The following is an 18,237-nucleotide window of genomic DNA, read 5'->3' on the forward strand; positions in this document are numbered from 1 at the left end:
GTTATTGCACTCATGGCCCGTAGACCTTTAGGAGATGTCTGGCACAAAAATAAGCCCTAATTATCACTAGTTCCTACATTGTTGATGTTATAACTGGTAAACAGATTGAAAAACTGAACCTAAGAGAAATTAATTGAGTCAGTATCACAAATCTAAAAAGTAGCAGATCTAGGATTGAATCCCACATCTTCCTGAACTAAAAGTCTGGTCATTTGAATGGCCACACATCAAGCACTGAAATATGGGGGATAAAGATGTCCACTCTGTACGATAGGTTAGTAGGTTGGAGTGGGCTTTGAAGAAAGAATTGGTCAAGCAGATTAGAAAATTTGTTGGTTCTCTGTTTAATTTACTGAGGAGTTGCCAGACATTTTCTACAATGTCTTCACTATTTACAAGAGTTTTAATTTCTGTACATCCTTGCTATAAAATGTATTTGAAGTAAATAAGAGTTGATAATTGCAAAATTAGCAATTTTTTCTGAAGTTCATATGAGTTTGTTTTTGCTGGTTTATTTTTAATTCATTTTGTGAGATGATTCTCCTCATGGTGCCTTGTTTTCTTCTGGGCTCATATTTGACTGTGAAATGTTTAGTGTCCATAGAAAATTATTTGTAGGTCTTCTCTGAGCTGCTTTTATCTCTAGTGTCTTTGAGTTGGCTATTCCCAGTCACCAAGGAGCCTTTCTTATCAATGACCATTTTTACCTTGCTTCACCTTGAAGTTTTCAGAACTACAAAGATGGTAAAAATTTTAGCCATAAATAGGCTTGAGATTTACATATAGCCTTAAAGCTCCTGTGGCATTATTTCCACACAGCATCTCCCTTCCTCAACCTCAGAAGCAAAGCATGTTTCCTTGAAGTTGCCTATGATTGGGACTGGGTTGGATAGGTTTATTTAGGTCATTCTTACCTAAGTGAACTGCCCCTTCAGGCACAGATATTATTGCTCCTGAGCCTTTATTATGGTGCCCTAAGTCCTAGGAGACTCTCACAATCTAAGGTTTTTACAAGTTTGGGAAAAACCCTCACAACTAAGGTGGTTTCAGTTCTCAACTCATCTCATTGGATTCCTGCCTTTGTATAGATTTCAGTGTAATGATTCATAGCCTCTTGTCAGCTCCGTATTATTTTAGGAAGATATTTAAAATGTTTTAACTTGAATTTTTGATTAATTGTTTGCAAAATGTTGATATAAACCCCTCGCCTGTGAAATTAATGGAAAGAGAAAATGTTTTTCCTGTCTCTATTATAATTTACTTTTTTTGTTCTTTCTGTGCTTTACTTTTTACTTTGTATAATTTCTTCTGATTTAGTTTCCATTTTTCAACTTCTCTCTTTGGACATGTTTAATTAATTTTTCAGCCTTCTCCTTGATTTTGGGGGGTGGGGTACTATTGTGTAATAATCACCCCAATTAGAATCTAAAATGTTTTCATACCCCAGTAAATTTTAAATTTTGTTGTACCTCCTCCCAGTCAGTATTTCCCTTATCAGACCATACTGTTCCAGTATCTACGGCCAAAGCTTAGTTTTATCTGTTCTGCTCTAAAATTTTATATAAATAGTATCATACCAAGTATATTATTTTATATGTGGTTACTTAAACTGAATATCACAATTTTCAAATTAATGCATATTACTGTATTTATTAGTACTTCATTCCTTTTTCTTCTGAGTGCATTCAGTTGTTTGAATATTTAATAGTGTGTTCTTCCATTTAGCTGGTAATGGACATCTGGGTTACTTCCAGATCTTTGCTAGTATAATGCTTCTTGTATAGCGCTTTTTTTTTTTTTTTTTTTTTTTTTTTTTTTGTGGAGCTGTGTTGTCATTTCCCTTGGGTTATTACGTAAGAGTAGAATTGCTAGAGCAACTTATTTGAAAACTTATTCACTGAACATTTGACAAATTTGATTTAAAAAACTAAAATAAGCAGAGCTTCAGGAAATTTAGTGAAAAATAAACAGGGTACATGCAAATAAAACCATATAGTAATCAAACAATTTAAAATCAAAGGTAAAGAACATATCTTGAAAACTGCCAGACAAAAATGAAACTTTACACATAAGGGAACAGCAATCTGAATGACATCTTGTTTCTTAAAAGAAAAATTAAATGACAGAGGACAATGAGATGACATCATTACAAGGCTGGAAAAAATTGTTAAAATTTTATATTCAAGGAAATTTTTTTTGGAAAAATGAAATAGACATTTTCAAATATACAAAAGTTGGAAGAATTTGTCAATGGGATATCTGCACTATAATACATTCTATAGGCTACTGGGCTTGCTGCGGCTTTTGTGGTAATCCCTCCTTCCTTGCTACTTCTCTTCCACCTACTCTGCTGCCTCAGTCATGGGCATCCCATTGCCTCTGTGGGTATGTCTTCCCTTATCCCCTTTTTGACCTTTCTGTACTACAGTACTAGCTCTGCTGCTGCTGCTGCTTTTGCTTCTCCTCTTTTTTTTTTTTTTTTTTTGAGTGGCTTAGTTTTATGTTCTAGGTTCTTAATTCTGTCTTAACTTTTTTTTTAAACATTGAATGCACTGTTAAATTTCATGCTGTTAAATTTCATAGTTGAGGTCTTTGATCATCTAAAAATATTTATTATTTGTTGTTTCTCCCAAATCATATAGTGGTTTGTTTCCTTTTGTGTTTGTTAATATTTTTGTGGTTCAGTTTACTTTGAGTGCACCCAAGGGTGTTAAACTCATGACATTTTCCTTCAGAGGATGGCATTTGTTTCTACTGGAAACTGGTGGGCATTGCTGTTTTAGTCCTGCACTTGTCCTCTTTGAGGGTCCAGGCTTAAAGTGGAACAGTCCCAGCTGCATCCTGTACATCTTCCTGTGGGCTCAAGATAGCAGAGCACTAATGTCGGCACTTATCCTAAGGTACCTGGCTTCCATATTCTCCTACAACCCACTATTCTCAAATCTTGTTTTAGCTCTTTGTTTCTGCTGTTTTTCTTTCCTTCTTTCCTCTCCAACTTTATGATATGTTTGTAATTTATTATGAAGTCTATTTTAATACACCCAGGAATTAGTTATGTTGTTACAGGAGGGTCCTTCTAAACTGTCATACTGCACAGGGTGAGAGATCAGAGTCTAATCTTTAGGCTAGAAATGTCACTGTGCCTCATCTAGTCTCAGTTGTTTTTCCCTATGTGAAATAAGGACATAGATAAGGCCACTTCAAGATGATGCTGAGGACTGTTGAGGTATTGTTTGTGAACTCACTTTGCAATCATTGGTTACACAGCAGTTAGCACATAGAAGATGTTCAATTATTCCTTGTCAAATGAGCCAGTAGATGAGCATAAAGGCTTTACCACCTGTGGACCTAGAGAGAAAAATTGGAGCATGCTTAGCAGTTTCCCCTACTAAAGCTGAAGAAAGTCTTGGCAATGTTGTCCCCCTCCCTGTGAAGACATGCTGGGAGCAAACTAGAAATAAAAGGAAAATGTGAAGAAAATTTTGCTCATTTTATGGGATTCTACTGGGAATGCTTGAGAAGGGGAGATGGGAGAGGATGTGAGAAACATGTTGACAGGATAAAACACAACAAGATGGCTGGCTAGTGAACTTGAGAACAGCTGTGGAAGGAACGAGCACAATAACAATCAGAAATTGCCAGAAGGAGAAAATACTGAAATAGTTATAGGCTGTTTTTTCATCTTAGGCCCTTATTGTCTGATAAGCAGCTGCATGTGATATGCACACTCTTCTTGGATTACTCTTTCCTCAGTAATAAACCGCCAACCTTTGTATTCTTAGCTACTGTTTATATAATTTAGTTTTCATTAACTTTTTTATTTTCAACACCAACACTAGCAGGCTCTCTCACACATATAATATTTTAATTAATACTTTAAAAAACACGGTGAAATGGGCATTTTAGTCCTTTTTCCAGCTAATAAAATTGAAGTAACTCTTTCATAATTCTTTCCTTTGCAAGACAAGATTCAGAGTCTTCCCAGTAGGATGATTTCCTTAGATTGTCTCTCCTTGACCCCACAGCTCAGATTTCTCAGCAATAGTCCTGGCATAAAACAGAATCTGTTTTTTGTATGCCTGAATTCTATGATGAATTTTTATGTCTTGTGTGTTTCTAAAGGGATTGGGCAAGTCTTTAGCATTTGGAGTTTAATTATTGGTATGGTTGCTTTTATAGTCTTTTCTCTTTAGTTGACAGATGTTTTCATGAATCTGTTTTTTACTTTACTTTCTTCATTCCTTTTGGCAATAATAAATCAATGCCAATACAGGATACTTTAATCTTAATGAGGAAAAATAAGAGAACTACAAGGCTGTGTTAATATACAGAAAGCATGCCATGAGACCCAGAGGTTTCAAAGTTTTGAGTTTGGTGGAAGTAACCTGAGAGAGGAAAAAATGATCTGTTATGTGATTTAGTGTCCATAGGATAACAATAAGCACATTGCTTGCAATTAACTCACATATTAATGAATATTTTTTGTTGCTGTTTATTGTCATAGAAGGAATGATGAACAACTCACACAAAAGCATCTCTTCAGAAAATACAGCTTTTGTTGGTAAGGCTACTTATTATTATATCTTTTGGGGGCTTTATGATGCAACATAAAAATAAAGAATAATTCAATGAAATCAGTTCCATAAGGGAAAATATGGTACAGTCCAGGTGTGTAGTTTTCACATCCAATTTTTATATGTATTTATATGAAGTTTAAAAAGAGCCATTTAAAGTGTACATTTTTAAAAACATTTTAAAGTGTACATTTTGATGAGCTTTGACAAATTGATATACCCACATATCCATATATCCACCACAAATATTTTTGTCACCTTTGAAATTCCTGTGTCCCACTCTAGTGACCCCCCCCCCATTTTCTAAGGCACCACTGATAAGCTTTCTTTACTAAAAATTAGGTTTGTCTTTGCTAGAGTTTCATCTAAGTGGAATCATAAATATGTACTCTTTTATGTCTAACTTTCTTTCTCAGCATAGTACTCTTGGGATTCATCTTTATTATTGAATGTGTATCTACTTCATTCAGCTTTGTTGACCAGTATTCCACTGTATAACTTGGCCACATTTTAAAGCCAAATAGAAGTTTCTTTACTTAGGATATCTTTGATTTGACCATCTAGACTGAACAGTTTTTCTAGAGTTTAAATATATTAATTGCCAAAAGAAAATGTTTTTATTATGCAATATATTTATATGCAAATGTAGCGAGATAAAAATACATTTTTTTCTGTCATTATTAGTGAAAATCTCAAGAAAATAGATGGCAAATACCTTCCGAAGTGATGTGCAAATCTATCTGAATGGAATTTAGAAAGCAAGCAATCAAGAGCTGTTTTCTTAGCATTTAGTTTACCTCCCTCCTCAGTTATTTAAGACATTGGAGAGACCAAAAGTGGCTGGGAATGTGAGCTGAAAGTTCTGGCTTATTGTCAGTGTGCTGCGAGTCCTCTAGACTCATGAGCAATGCTGTCAGTGGCTCTTCCTTTTTGTCAGATGAAATGGGCTTCAAGGAGGTCACTTGGAGAACTTGATCCTGTGACCCTAAAGTCTATTAAGATGCATAGTCTGGTACTGGACCCTGCTTGAGAGGTCTCAAAGTGAAAGGGTGTGGCTGGAGCTGCATGTTTGAAGTAAGGTAGGTGGCTGCATTGTAGAAGTACCTGTGCTGTGCTCCTACCCATAATGAGTCAAGGTGTGTTTTGTGAGGAGCAAAGGGGTGTATGTGAGAGAGAGGGTGTGTGTGTATGTGTATGTGTATGTATGTGTATGTGTGTGTGTATGTGTGTGTGTGTGTGTGTGTGTGTGTATGTGAAGGGGGAGATATGGAAGCTGAAGTCATGTTAAAGGGATATTGTCCAATGAGTACTTTGGAAGGATGATGTAATACCAAGAAAAAAATAGAAGAGATTATTTGTGGAAATTTCCATATATACCCAAAGGTTGAAAGGGGGTGTATTGTCCATTTTAGGGAACTTTAGAAAAAGACTTCAGCATTTGATTCAAGGGACCTTTCTAAAGAATCCATGGAAACATTCTATGAGAGAATGAGTCCTCTTGATTATCTCAAGTCCAGAGAGTACAGACATAAGCATATGGTAGACCAGTAAGCTAAGACTTTTCTGCCTTTAAAACTTTTCTATCTCCCCTGTTTTCAGCCCTAGAGATACTGAAGCAACGTGGTAAGTAAGGAAATAAGAGTAAAACACAGAAGAAGTGGAAAATAAAATCAAACATACACCTTTAATTCTAAGCTGGGAAAGGGAAGGAATTTCAACTCTAAGTCTAGATATTATTTATTTTTTCCTACACCTGACTGGACATATGGCTAACTAAGTGATGACTACTTTGTGATTTACAAACAGCATCTGGGGAGCAGTTATGAGATAGGCCTACAGAGAATGTCTGACTGGGCAGTAGAGAAGAAAAGGATAACACTTTTTTTTCTCCCAGATTGTATTGCATAAACTTGGCTTGTTCAAAATTCCTACAGTTTGTTTATGCTTGCATGACAGCAATTTAATTTCAAAAATAAATTTAACTGACCAAAATGGCTAAGACTAACCACAACTAGTGTGTATTGATGTGAAATCATTGTTGCCATCTATTATGGAACACACCATCATATCCATGTAATAGATAACCATTGTGCCATCAGCATGCCTGGTAGATACAATCTTTTCACATACCATAGTGTGGAAAGAATGCTTTAATTTTAAAAACGCTTTAATTTATAAAATGGATGATTGCAAAAATAGGATCTCTGTTAGAAGAATTTGCAGCTTGAATTATTCTGGTGCATAGCCTCCTAGATACATAATCATCTGTTGTATCTAGAATAATTTTCTGGTGGCAAGCCTTTTAGGCAACTCCCCAGAAGTATCAGCTCAGATAATAATACATATTGGCTGAGAGAGAGTGTTTAAAATGACAGCACATATTTCTAGGTAGGCCACTGGGATTCTTGTTCTGAATGGGTAGAAGACTTATGTTTTGGGGTGATTGATTTGATTTGGAGAAGAACTTCAAGTGAAGTTGGCTTCATCTCATGGCAAGAATAAAGTGGCAAGAGGTAGGTGAGCTATCAGGTTCTTAATCAAATGGAAGAACTGGAGTTCCTGATCATAGAGTCAGAAGATAACTGGATCCAGGTTGACATCCAGATAATTGCTGTCCACTCTACGCACTCTAGCTACTGGGAGTAAAGTAGCAGAAGTAATGCAGAAACCACCTGTTATATGTGGGGAGTTAAGATTTTATCTCTACCATGTTACCAATATTGCTTTAGTCAAAGTCACTAACCTTAAGGTGGAAAAATCGAGTGGTCTTGTTACTAGTCTTATTTTGATACATTTGATACTTTCCTCCTTGAAAATTTTATTCACTATCCTTCACAGGTGCGTCTTTCTGGGCCCTCCTGTCTCAGTGGTGACTCCTTTACTATATTGGAATGGCTTATACTAGAATTTTGTATACTCGAATGGCAGAGGTCTCCATCTACATTCTTTTTTTTTTTTTTAAAGATTTTATTTATTTATTTGACAGAGAACACAAGTAGGCAGAGAGGCAGGCAGAGAGAGAGAGGAGGAAGCAGGCTCCCCGCTGAGCAGAGAGCCCGATTCGGGGCTCGATCCCAGGACACTGAGATCATGACCCGAGCCGAAGGCAGTGGCTTTAACCCACTGAGCCACCCAGGTGCCCCTCCATCTACATTCTTATTCTATTCTCTACCCAAATACACTCTGAAAGAGATTTCAACCATCCCATGTTTTAATGCCATGTATTTGTTGACAAACATCTCAGTATCTTTGACTTTTCCTGAATTCCAGTGTCCCATCTAACAGTTTACTAGGTGTGCCACCTGGATGATTTTTACCTTCATACCTCCTATTCCCCTGGTCTCCCTTTTTCAATAAGTAGTAACTAGAATTTTAGTGTTCAGGATGTCATTCTGGAGACTTCTCTTCCTCTGTCATTCTACATCTGTTATGGGCTGAATTTTGGCCCTGAGAAATTCATATGTTGAAGCCCTAACCCACAATACCTCAGAATATGACGGCATTTGGAGATAGGGCTTTATTTAAAGAGGTAATTGAGGTAAAATGAAGTCATGGGTGTGGGTCTTAATTCAATATGACTGTTGTCCTTATAAGAAGAGGAGATTAGGGCACAGATACACACAGCAGAAGGACTATGTGAAGGTACAGAGAAAAGAAGAAGGCTACTTGCAGGCCAAGGAGAGAAGCATCAGAGAGGAAACCAGTCCTGCCAACACCTTGATCTTGGATTTCTAGCCTCTAGATCTGTGCGACAATGGATTTTGGTTATTTAACCACCCATTCTGTGGTGTTTTTTTAAGGCAGCCCTAACAGAGTAATACAATCTCTAATTTATCAGTCACTGCTCTTGTTCCTGGTTTAAAACATGTATCTCAAATTTGATCATTTGCCATCACCTCCCGTATTCCTCTCAGGTTCAAGTCACCACAACTTTTATTTGGTTCCTCTAATATCTTCTTAACTGAAATCTCTACTTTTGTTCTTCTCTTTTTAGTTATTTCTATTAAGTTACCGTAGCAGTTCACCCAGGCTCAAAACCTTCCTGTAAAGTCTCAGTTTAAAATTTAAAAAAATTGTACTCTGGATGATAAGACCTTACATGATCTTTTCCCACTCCTTCCCACCATCTTCCTGGTACTTCCTTGTTCCTTTCTTTTAATATTTTTCACCACTCTCCCCTTGGCTTCCTCCTTCTTCTTGTTTTTTGACTACTCTAAGCTCACTTTTATCTCAGGAACCATGTATTACTATTCCCTCTATCTGGAGATACATGGAGCTTTTTTCTCTTATTTCTTTCAAGTCTTTGCTTGAATGTGGAGTCATCAAAGGGAAGTTCTTGATTATACTATGTAAAATGGCATTTCTATCCTAATCACCCTTAATCCCCTTGCATGCTTTATTTTCCTTCATAACACTTGTCAAATTCAAAATGTATTACTTATAATCTATCCCTCTCAAATGTAAACTCCATCATTACCTGGAATTTTGTTTTTTAACTGCTTCATGCCAGAACATATCATGGTATGTGGCACAATGCTCAGTAAATATTTACTGATCACTGAATTAATACCCACTGATGTGCTCACTAAAAGATTGGTTCAGGAAGGGAGCATAGTTGTATATTAAGGACACCAGGGCTTGCACTTGTGAAGAACTGCCAAAACCATGGAAATGCAGACTCAGTTTTGATAGGTGTAACAAATTGAGCGATTCCAAGTGTATATAAATAACAGTTTGCTTGCTCCAACAAATATCTACGGAGGGCCACTAATAATGCAGTAGTACTCTTGATTGACTTGCAAAAAATAGTAAGTTGTATATGGATTACTCTATTTTCTCTACGTATGTGTTTTTTCCCTTCCCTATTGTTTTTAAGCTTATTTATTTTCTCTTCTTTCCATGTTAGTATAGTGGGATTTAATCTCTGTTTTGTTTTTTTTTTAAATAATTTATTTATTTATTTATTTATTTATTTTCTTTTTCTTTTTTTCCTATTTTTTTTTTAATTTTCAATTTTTTATAAACATATAATATTTTTATCTCCAGGGGTACAGGTCTGTGAATCACCAGGTTTACACACTTCACAGCACTCACCATAACACATACCCTCCCCAATGTCCATAACCCCACTTCCCTCTCCCAACCCCCCTCCCCCCAGCAACTCTCAGTTTGTTTTGTGAGATTAAGAGTCACTTATGTTTGTCTCCCTCCCAAACCCATCTTGTTTCATTTATTCTTTTCCTAACCCCTTAACCCCCTCCATGTTGCATCTCCACGTCCTCATATCAGGGAGATCATATGATAGTTGTCTTTCTCCAATTGACTTATTTTGCTAAGCATGATACCCTCTAGTTCCATCCACATCATTGCAAATGGCAAGATTTCATTTTTTTGATAGCTGCATAGTATTCCATTGTGTATATATACTACATCTTCTTTATCCATTCATCTGTTGATGAACATCTAGGTTCTCTCCATAGTTTGGCTATTGTAGACATTGCTGCTATAAACATTCGGGTGCACGTGCCCCTTCGGATCATTACGTTTGTATCTTTAGGGTTAATACCCAGTAGTGCAATTGCTGGGTTATAGGGTAGTTCTATTTTCAACATTTTGAGGAACCTCCATGCTGTTTTCCAGAATGGTTGCACCAGCTTGCATTCTACCAACAGTGTAGGAGGGTTCCCCTTTCTCTGCATGCTCTCCAGAATCTGTCATTTCCTGACTTGTTAATTTTAGCCATTCTGACTGGTGTGAGGTGATCTCTCATTGTGGTTTTGATTTGTATTTCCCGGATGCCAAGTGATGTGGAGCATTTTTTCACGTGTCTGTTGGCCATCTGGATGTCTTCTTTGCAGAAATGTCTGTTCATGTCTTCTGCCCATTACTTGATTGGATTATTTGTACTTTGGGTGTTGAGTTTGCTAAGTTCTTTATAGATTTTGGACACTAGCCCTTTATCTGATATGTCGTTTGCAAATATCTTCTCCCATTCTGTTGGTTGTCTTTTGGTTTTGTTAACTGTTTCCTTTGCTGTGCAAAAGCTTTTGATCTTGATGAAATCCCAATAGTTCATTTTTCCCCTTGCTTCCCTTGTCTTTGGTGATGTTCCTAGGAAGAAGTTGCTGCGGGTGAGGTCGAAGAGGTTGCTGCCTGTGTTCTCCTCAAGGATTTTGATGGATTCCTTTCTCACATTGAGATCCTTCATCCATTTTGAGTCTATTTTCGTGTGTGGTGTAAGGAAATGGTCCAATTTCATTTTTCTGCATGTGGGTGTCCAATTTTTGCAACACCATTTGTTGAAGAGCCTGTCTTTTTTCCATTGGGCATTCTTTCCTGCTTTGTCAAAGATTAGTTGACCATAGAGTTGAGGGTCTATTTCTGGGCTCTCTATTCTGTTCCATTGATCTATGTGTCTGTTTTTGTGCCAGTACCATGCTGTCTTGATGATGACAGCTTTGTCATAGAGGTTGAAGTCTGGAATTGTGATGCCACCAACTTTGGCTTTCTTTTTCAATATTCCTTTGGCTATTCGAGGTCTTTTCTGGTTCCATATAAATTTTAGGATTATTTGTTCCATTTCTTTGAAGAAAATGGATGGTACTTTGATAGGAATTGCATTAAATGTGTAGATTGCTTTAGGTAGCATAAACATTTTCACAATATTTGTTCTTCCAATCCAGGAGCATGGAACATTTTTCCATTTCTTTGTGTCTTCCTCAATTTCTTTCAGGAGTACTTTATAGTTTTCTGAGTATAGATTCTTAGCCTCTTTGTTTAGGTTTATTCCTAGGTATCCTATGTTTTTGGGTGCAATTGTAATTGGAACTGACTCCTTAATTTCTCTTTCTTCTCTCTTGTTGTTAGTGTAAAGAAATGCAACTGATTTTTCTGCATTGGCTTTATATCCTGACACTTTACTGAATTCCTGTACAAGTTCTAGCAGTTTTGGAGTGGAGTCTTTTGGGTTTTCCACATATAGTATCATATCATCTGCGAAGAGTGATAGTTTGACTTCTTTGCTGATTTGGATGTCTTTAATTTCCTTTTGTCGTCTGATTGCTGAGGCTAGGACTTCTAGTACTATGTTGAATAGCAGTGGTGATAATGGACATCCCTGCCGTGTTCCTGACCTTAGCGGAAAAGCTTTCAGTTTTTCTCCATTGAGAATGATATTTGCGGTGCGTTTTTCATAGATGGCTTTGATAATATTGAGGTATGTGCCCTCTATCCCTACACTTTGAAGAGTTTTGATCACGAAGGGATGCTGTACTTTGTCAAATGCTTTTTCAGCATCTATGGAGAGTATCATATGGTTCTTGTTCTTTCTGTTATTAATGTATTGTATCACATTGATTGATTTGTGGATGTTGAACCAACCTTGAAGCCCTGGAATAAATTCCACTTGGTCGTGGTGAATAATCCTTTTAATGTACTGTTGAATCCTATTGGCTAGTATTTTGGCGAGAATTTTTGCATCTGTGTTCATCAAGGATATTGGTCTGTGTTTCTCTTTTTTGATGGGATCCTTGTCAGGTTGTGGGATCAAGGTGATGCTGGCCTCATAAAATGAGTTTGGAAGTTTTCCTTCTATTTCTATTTTTTGGAACAGTTTCAGGAGAATAGGAATTAGTTCTTCTTTAAATGTTTGATAGAATTCCCCCAGGAAGCCGTCTGGCCCTGGGCTTTTGTTTGTTTGGAGATTTTTGATGACTGTTTCAATCTCCTTACTGGTTATGGGTCTGTTCAGGCTTTCTATTTCTTCCTGGTTCAGTTGTGGTAGTTTATCTGTCTCTAGGAATGCATCCATTTCTTCCAGATTGTCAAATTTGTTGGCGTAGAGTTGCTCATAGTATGTTCTTATAATTGTCTGTATTTCTTTGGTGTTCGTTGTGATCTCTCCTCTTTCATTCATGAATTTATTTATTTGGGTACTTTCTCTTTTCCTTTTGATAAGTCTGGCCAGGGAGTTATCAATCTTATTAATTCTTTCAAAGAACCAGCTCCTTGTTTCCTTGATTTGTTCTATTGTTTTTTTGGTTTCTATTTCATTGATTTCTGCTCTGATCTTTATGATTTCTCTTCTCCTGCTGGGTTTAGGGTTTCTTTCTTGTTCTTTCTCCAGCTCCTTTAGGTGTAGGGTTAGGTTGTGTACCTGAGACCTTTCTTGTTTCTTGAGAAAGGCTTGTACCGCTATATATTTTCCTCTCAGGACTGCCTTTTTTGTGTTCCACAGATTTTGAACCGTTCTGTTTTCATTATCATTTGTTTCCATGAATTTTTTCAATTCCTCTTTAATTTCTTGGTTGACCCATTCATTCTTTAGAAGATGCTGTTTTGTCTCCATGTATTTGGGTTCTTTCCAAATTTCCTCTTGTGATTGAGTTCTAGCTTCACAGCATTGTGGTCTGAAAATATGCAGGGAATGATCCCAATCTTTTGATACCAGTTGAGACCTGATTTACGACTGAGGATGTGATCTATTCTGGAGAATGTTCCATGTGCACTAGAGAAGAATGTGTAATCTGCTGCTTTGGGGTTGAAATGTTCTGAATATATCTGTGATGTCCATTTGGTCCAGTGTGTCATTTAAGGCCTTTATTTCCTTGTTCATCTTTTGCTTGGATGATTTGTCCATTTCAGTGAGGGTAGTGTTAAAGTCCCCTACTATTATTGTATGATTGTCGATGTGTTTCTTTGATTTTGTTATTAACTGGTTTATATAGTTGGCTGCTCCCACGTTAGGGGCATAGATATTTAAAATTGTTGGATCTTCTTGTTGGACAGATCCTTTGAGTATGATATAGTGTCCTTCCTCATCTCTTATTATAGTCTTTGGCTTAAAATCTAATTGATCTGATATAAGGATTGCCACCCCTGCTTTTTTCTGATGTCCATTAGCATGGTAAATTGTTTTCCACCCCCTCACTTGAAATCTGGAGGTGTCTTCGGTTCTTAAATGAATTTCTTGTAGGCAACATATAGATGGGTTTTGTTTTGTTATCCATTCTGATACCCTGTGTCTTTTGATTGGGGCATTTAGCCCATTAACATTCAGGGTAACGATTGAGATATATGAATTTAGTGCCATTGTATTGCCTGTAAGGTGACTGTTATTGTATATTGTCTCTGTTCCTTTTGGATCTACTAGTTTTAGGGTCTCTCTTTGTTTAGAGGACCCCTTTCAATATTTCCTGTAGAGCTGGTTTGGTGTTTGCAAATTCTTTCAGTTTTTGTTTGTCCTGGAAGCTTTTTATCTCTCCTTCTATTTTCAATGATAGCCTAGCTGGATATAGTATTTTTGGCTGCATGTTTTTCTCGTTTAGTGCTCTGAATATATCATGCCAGCTCTTTCTGGCCTTCCAGGTCTCTGTGGATAAGTCTGCTGCCAATCTAATATTTTTCCATTGTATGTTACAGACTTCTTTTCCCGGGCTGCTTTCAGGATTTTCTCTTTGTCACTAAGACTCGTAAATTTTACTATATTGTGACGGGGTGTGGACCTATTCTTATTGATTTTGAGGGGGGTTCTCTGCACCTCCTGGATTTTGATGCTTGTTCCCTTTGCCATACTGGGGAAATTCCAATAATTCTCTCCAATATACCTTCTGCTCCCCTCTCTCTTTCTTCTTCTTCTGGAATCCCAATTATTCTTATGTTCTTTCGTCTTATGGTGTCACTTGTCTTTCGAATTCTCCCCTCGTGGGTCCAGTAGTTGTTTGTCCTTCTTTTGCTCAGCTTCTTTATTCTCTGTCATTTGGTCTTCTATATCACTAATTCTATCTTCTGCCTCATTTATCCTAGGAGTGAGAGCCTCCATTTTTGATTGCACCTCATTAATAGCTTTTTTGATTTCTACTTGGCTAGATTTTAGTTCTTTTATTTCTCCAGAAAGGGCTTTTATATCTCCCGAGAGGGTTTCCCTAATATCTTCCATGCCTTTTTCGAGCCCGGCTAGAACCTTGAGAATCATCATTCTGAACTCTAGATCTGACATATTACCAATGTCTGTATTGATTAGGTCCCTAGCCTTTGGTACTGCCTCTTGTTCTTTTTGTTGTGGTGAATTTTTCCACCTTGCCATTTTTTCCAGATAAGAGTATATGAAGGTGCAATTAAAATACTAAAAGGGAGGCAAGACCCCAGGAAAATATTCTTTAACCAAATCAGAAGAGACCCCAAATTGTGGGGGGAGAAAGGGGATTAAAAGAGGTTCAGGAAAAAAGAAAACAAACCATTAAGAAAAGAAAACAAATAAGGAAAAAATATAAAAATGAAAAAAATATATATATTAGATAAACTAGTTAAAAAACATTAAAAAAGAAAAGGGTAAAAGTTAAAAGAAATTTACCAGCAGAAGAATTTTTTGAATTTCCAATTCAAAAAATTGAAAAAAAAATTAAATTAACTGCAAGACTAAAGAATCATGGAGAGAAAGCCATGAGTTCCGTGCTTTGCTTTCTCCTCCTCTAGAATTCCGCTGATCTCCTTGGTATTGAACCTGCACTCCTTGGTAGGTGAACTTGGTCCTGGCTAGATTTCTTGTTGATCTTCTGGGGGAGGGGCTTGTTGTAGTGATTCTCAAGTGTCTTTGCCCCAGGCGGAGTTGCACCGCCCTTACCAGGGGCCGGGCTGAGTAGTCTGCTTGGGTTTGCTTTCGGGAGCTTTTGTTCCCTGAATGCTTTCCGTAGATTTCCAGAAGATGGCCATGAAAATGGTAGCCTCCCAGTCTCTGGCCCAGAGGAGCCGAGGGCTCGGGGCCCCACTCCTTAGTGCACCCTCAGAAAATAGTGCCCAATCGCTCCCTTCTCCCTGGCCTCCGGCCATGCTCCAAGATCACCCAGCCTGTGACCGGCTCAAGGTAACCCTGAGTTGAGAGCTCACTCCTCGCTCTGTCTCTGTAGCCAGCTTCCCCGTTCTAATACCTGCAAGCTCTGTGACACTCAGACACCCCTGATCCTTCTGTGACCCTGAGGGACCTGGGGCCATGCTCACCCCATGTGGGCTTCACACTGGTTTAGTCTCTGGAGCGATGTCCCTCAGCGGAAGAGACTTTTAAAAAAGTCCTGAGTTAGTGCTCCATTTCTCCGCTGCTTGCCGGGAGCCGGCCTCTCTCCCCGCGGTCTATCTTCCCATTGCTTTGGATTCACTTCTTCACCAGTCCTACCTTTCAGAAAGTGGTTGATTTTCTGTTTCTAGAATTGCTGTTCTTCTCTTCAATCTCCCTTTGGATTTGTAGGTGTTTGCAATGTTTAGATAAGCTATCTAGCTGATCTCCTGCTACCTGATGTAGTCTCAGCCTGCTACTTCTCCACCATCTTGACTTCTAATCTCTGTTTTCCCTAGAAAACAGAGCAGGGATCAGTGTATGGAGGTATGGGGAAAAAGCTCTTTTCCAAATTTAAAAAATGCTTTCTAGAAGTCAGAACTTTCCTGGATAGCTAGCATGCATTTGCAGGTAGTATATTCTCTGGCAGTATTCATGTAATAGTTGGAGGAGCACTGGTGGGAGTGTTGCAGAGAGGGACAAAAGCACTGGATTTCAATTTTAGATGGCTTTAGGGTAACTGATCTTTTCATCAGCCTTTATAGTGGCAGGGGGACAGAACAGATACCAAAAGCACTATACCTACTAATAGCAATGGAAGATGAGATAGTCATATAGCCATTCATTTATATCCATGCTTTTTCTCCTTTAGTAGATCACAGACCAACCAAGGACGGTGATTAATTGACTGATCAATAATGATGGTTATGACCAATGTTGATGGCTCAATGACAAGTTTTTTTTTTAATTTATTTTTAGTTTTTATTTTATTAATTTTTTAAAGATTTTATTTATGTATTTGACAGAGAGAGAGAGAGAGAGAGAGAGATCACAAGTAGGCAGAGAGGCAGGCAGAGAAAGGGGGAAGCAGGCTCCCTGCCAAGCAGAGAGCCTGATGTGGGACTCAATCCTAGGACCCTGAGATCATGATCTGAGCCAAAGGCAGAGGCTTAACCAACTGGGCCAGTCAAGGCACTACACAACAAGGTTTTTTTAAGAATACATTTTTATCAGTTCTTAAAAATTATAAATATTCAATGTCTATTCTTGAAAATTAGAAAATGTTAATTAAAATTTACATGACTCACAGATAGCCAGAATTAACCTTTGGGTACCCTGGGTATTTCTCCCATGCAAAACAAAATTTTTCTTTTCTTCTCCTCTTCCCTCTCTATTCTTTTTCATTTTCTTCTTCTTTTTTCTTTTTTAGTTAAGAACAAGGGTTCTGAAATTAGACAGCTGTTGATTCAAACTGTGACTTCAACCGTAGTACCCATGTGAGAAATAACAAGGTATTTAATTCCTATGAATCTTGGATTCCATATTTATAAAAGGTGGCTAATAATAGTACATATTCAAACTTACTCTATAGTCTTTAGAATTAGTCATGGCAAAATATGTGAAACATTTAACATAGGGTCTAACTCATAGTGGGAGATCAATATAACAGTATAAGCAACATATATTTTAAAAGTGTTAATAATAAATAATTATTATTATATGTTTGCAGTTGCTGTCCTCATAGGGAGCAGATATGAAGGATGTGAGTCTATTACTCTATGTTGCAGATGGTTGGCCTACCGGACCTGTAAGAGTACCAGCGTTAGTAGGCTCTGTGTTCCTGTCTTAGATCCTACTTTCATTTGCCATGTAAATTATGGGCTAGCACAGTATGAGAACAGTCCTGGTGTAATAAACCAGGAAATCTGTACAACTGTTGTGCCCGAGTTTTCGCGTCTGAGAGACCACCAAGGAGCCAAGCACCGATGCAATCACATGAGGGTTTATTTGACAAGCTTAAGCTTGGGCCCAAGTATACCCAACACAGCAGAGTAGGGACTTGGACCCCGAGCCGGATTACAGTCAGAGTTTTTAAAAGCAGAGTAGGGGTGGACTCAGTGGTGGGTGAGGACAAAGGGGGTGTTCAGAAGGGCTATCAGGGTAAAGAAGACTGTCAGGATATTGAAGGCCTGTGTACTATCAAGCCAAGGCTGTTTCCCTCTAATGAGGCACTAACATAAAGACAATTGGGGAGTCTCCTGGTGGAATGTCACATTCTTGCTATCAAGAGTCCTTGTTAGTGAGATTTGGGTTTAGAAGAAATTTAACTTTATTTACTTTTCCTTCTACCTCAGCGTCCTTCAGTTTTATTTATGGAGGAGAGGGTGACATTAGGGCTTAAGGAACTGAGTTATTTGTCTGTGGAAATTGGGCTATTGAAAAGATAGCTTCTTTGTTGTAAATCTCAAGGACATTGGTAAACCAAGGGAGACTCCTGTCTTGCAGGATTGTGATCTCTGCAAGTTAACTATTTGTTTTTCTTTTAGGGCAGTTAGAGTTGGCTGAGGAATGTCACACATACTGCCGAGGGGAGGGGAGTGGGTGGAGAGGGGGTGCAAGGTGCCAGCCTTTGCTTTGCCAAGATGGCTGTACTTATATCAGGGCTAGACTCGAGGTGGGTACAGCCCTGTTTTTTTTTGGCCTCCACACAGCCTGCAGGTATGGCTTGTGTCCTCCTTATTGGAGAAGAAAATGTATTCAGCATTATCCAGACCCTTTCATGCTCAGATTTCCATACTGTTTAAACTTCACCATTCCTGACTTCTTCAGATTGTT

The 18,237-nt window shown here is 37.9% G+C and overlaps 1 long non-coding RNA gene across 1 annotated transcript; it reads right to left on the bottom strand.

Annotated features, from left to right (window-relative positions):
• Nucleotides 1-14,469: 14,469 nt before the first annotated feature.
• LOC125078259 (uncharacterized) lies at nucleotides 14,470-17,443 on the bottom strand. Its single transcript, XR_007120837.1, has 3 exons — nucleotides 17,337-17,443; nucleotides 16,199-16,203; nucleotides 14,470-14,480 (listed from the first exon to the last, which is right to left on the bottom strand). It is a non-coding gene; the product is annotated as an uncharacterized LOC125078259 (long non-coding RNA).
• Nucleotides 17,444-18,237: the final 794 nt, after the last annotated feature.

This window comes from Lutra lutra, chromosome 10 (assembly GCF_902655055.1).
Source record: "Lutra lutra chromosome 10, mLutLut1.2, whole genome shotgun sequence".
NCBI lineage: Eukaryota > Metazoa > Chordata > Mammalia > Carnivora > Mustelidae > Lutra > Lutra lutra.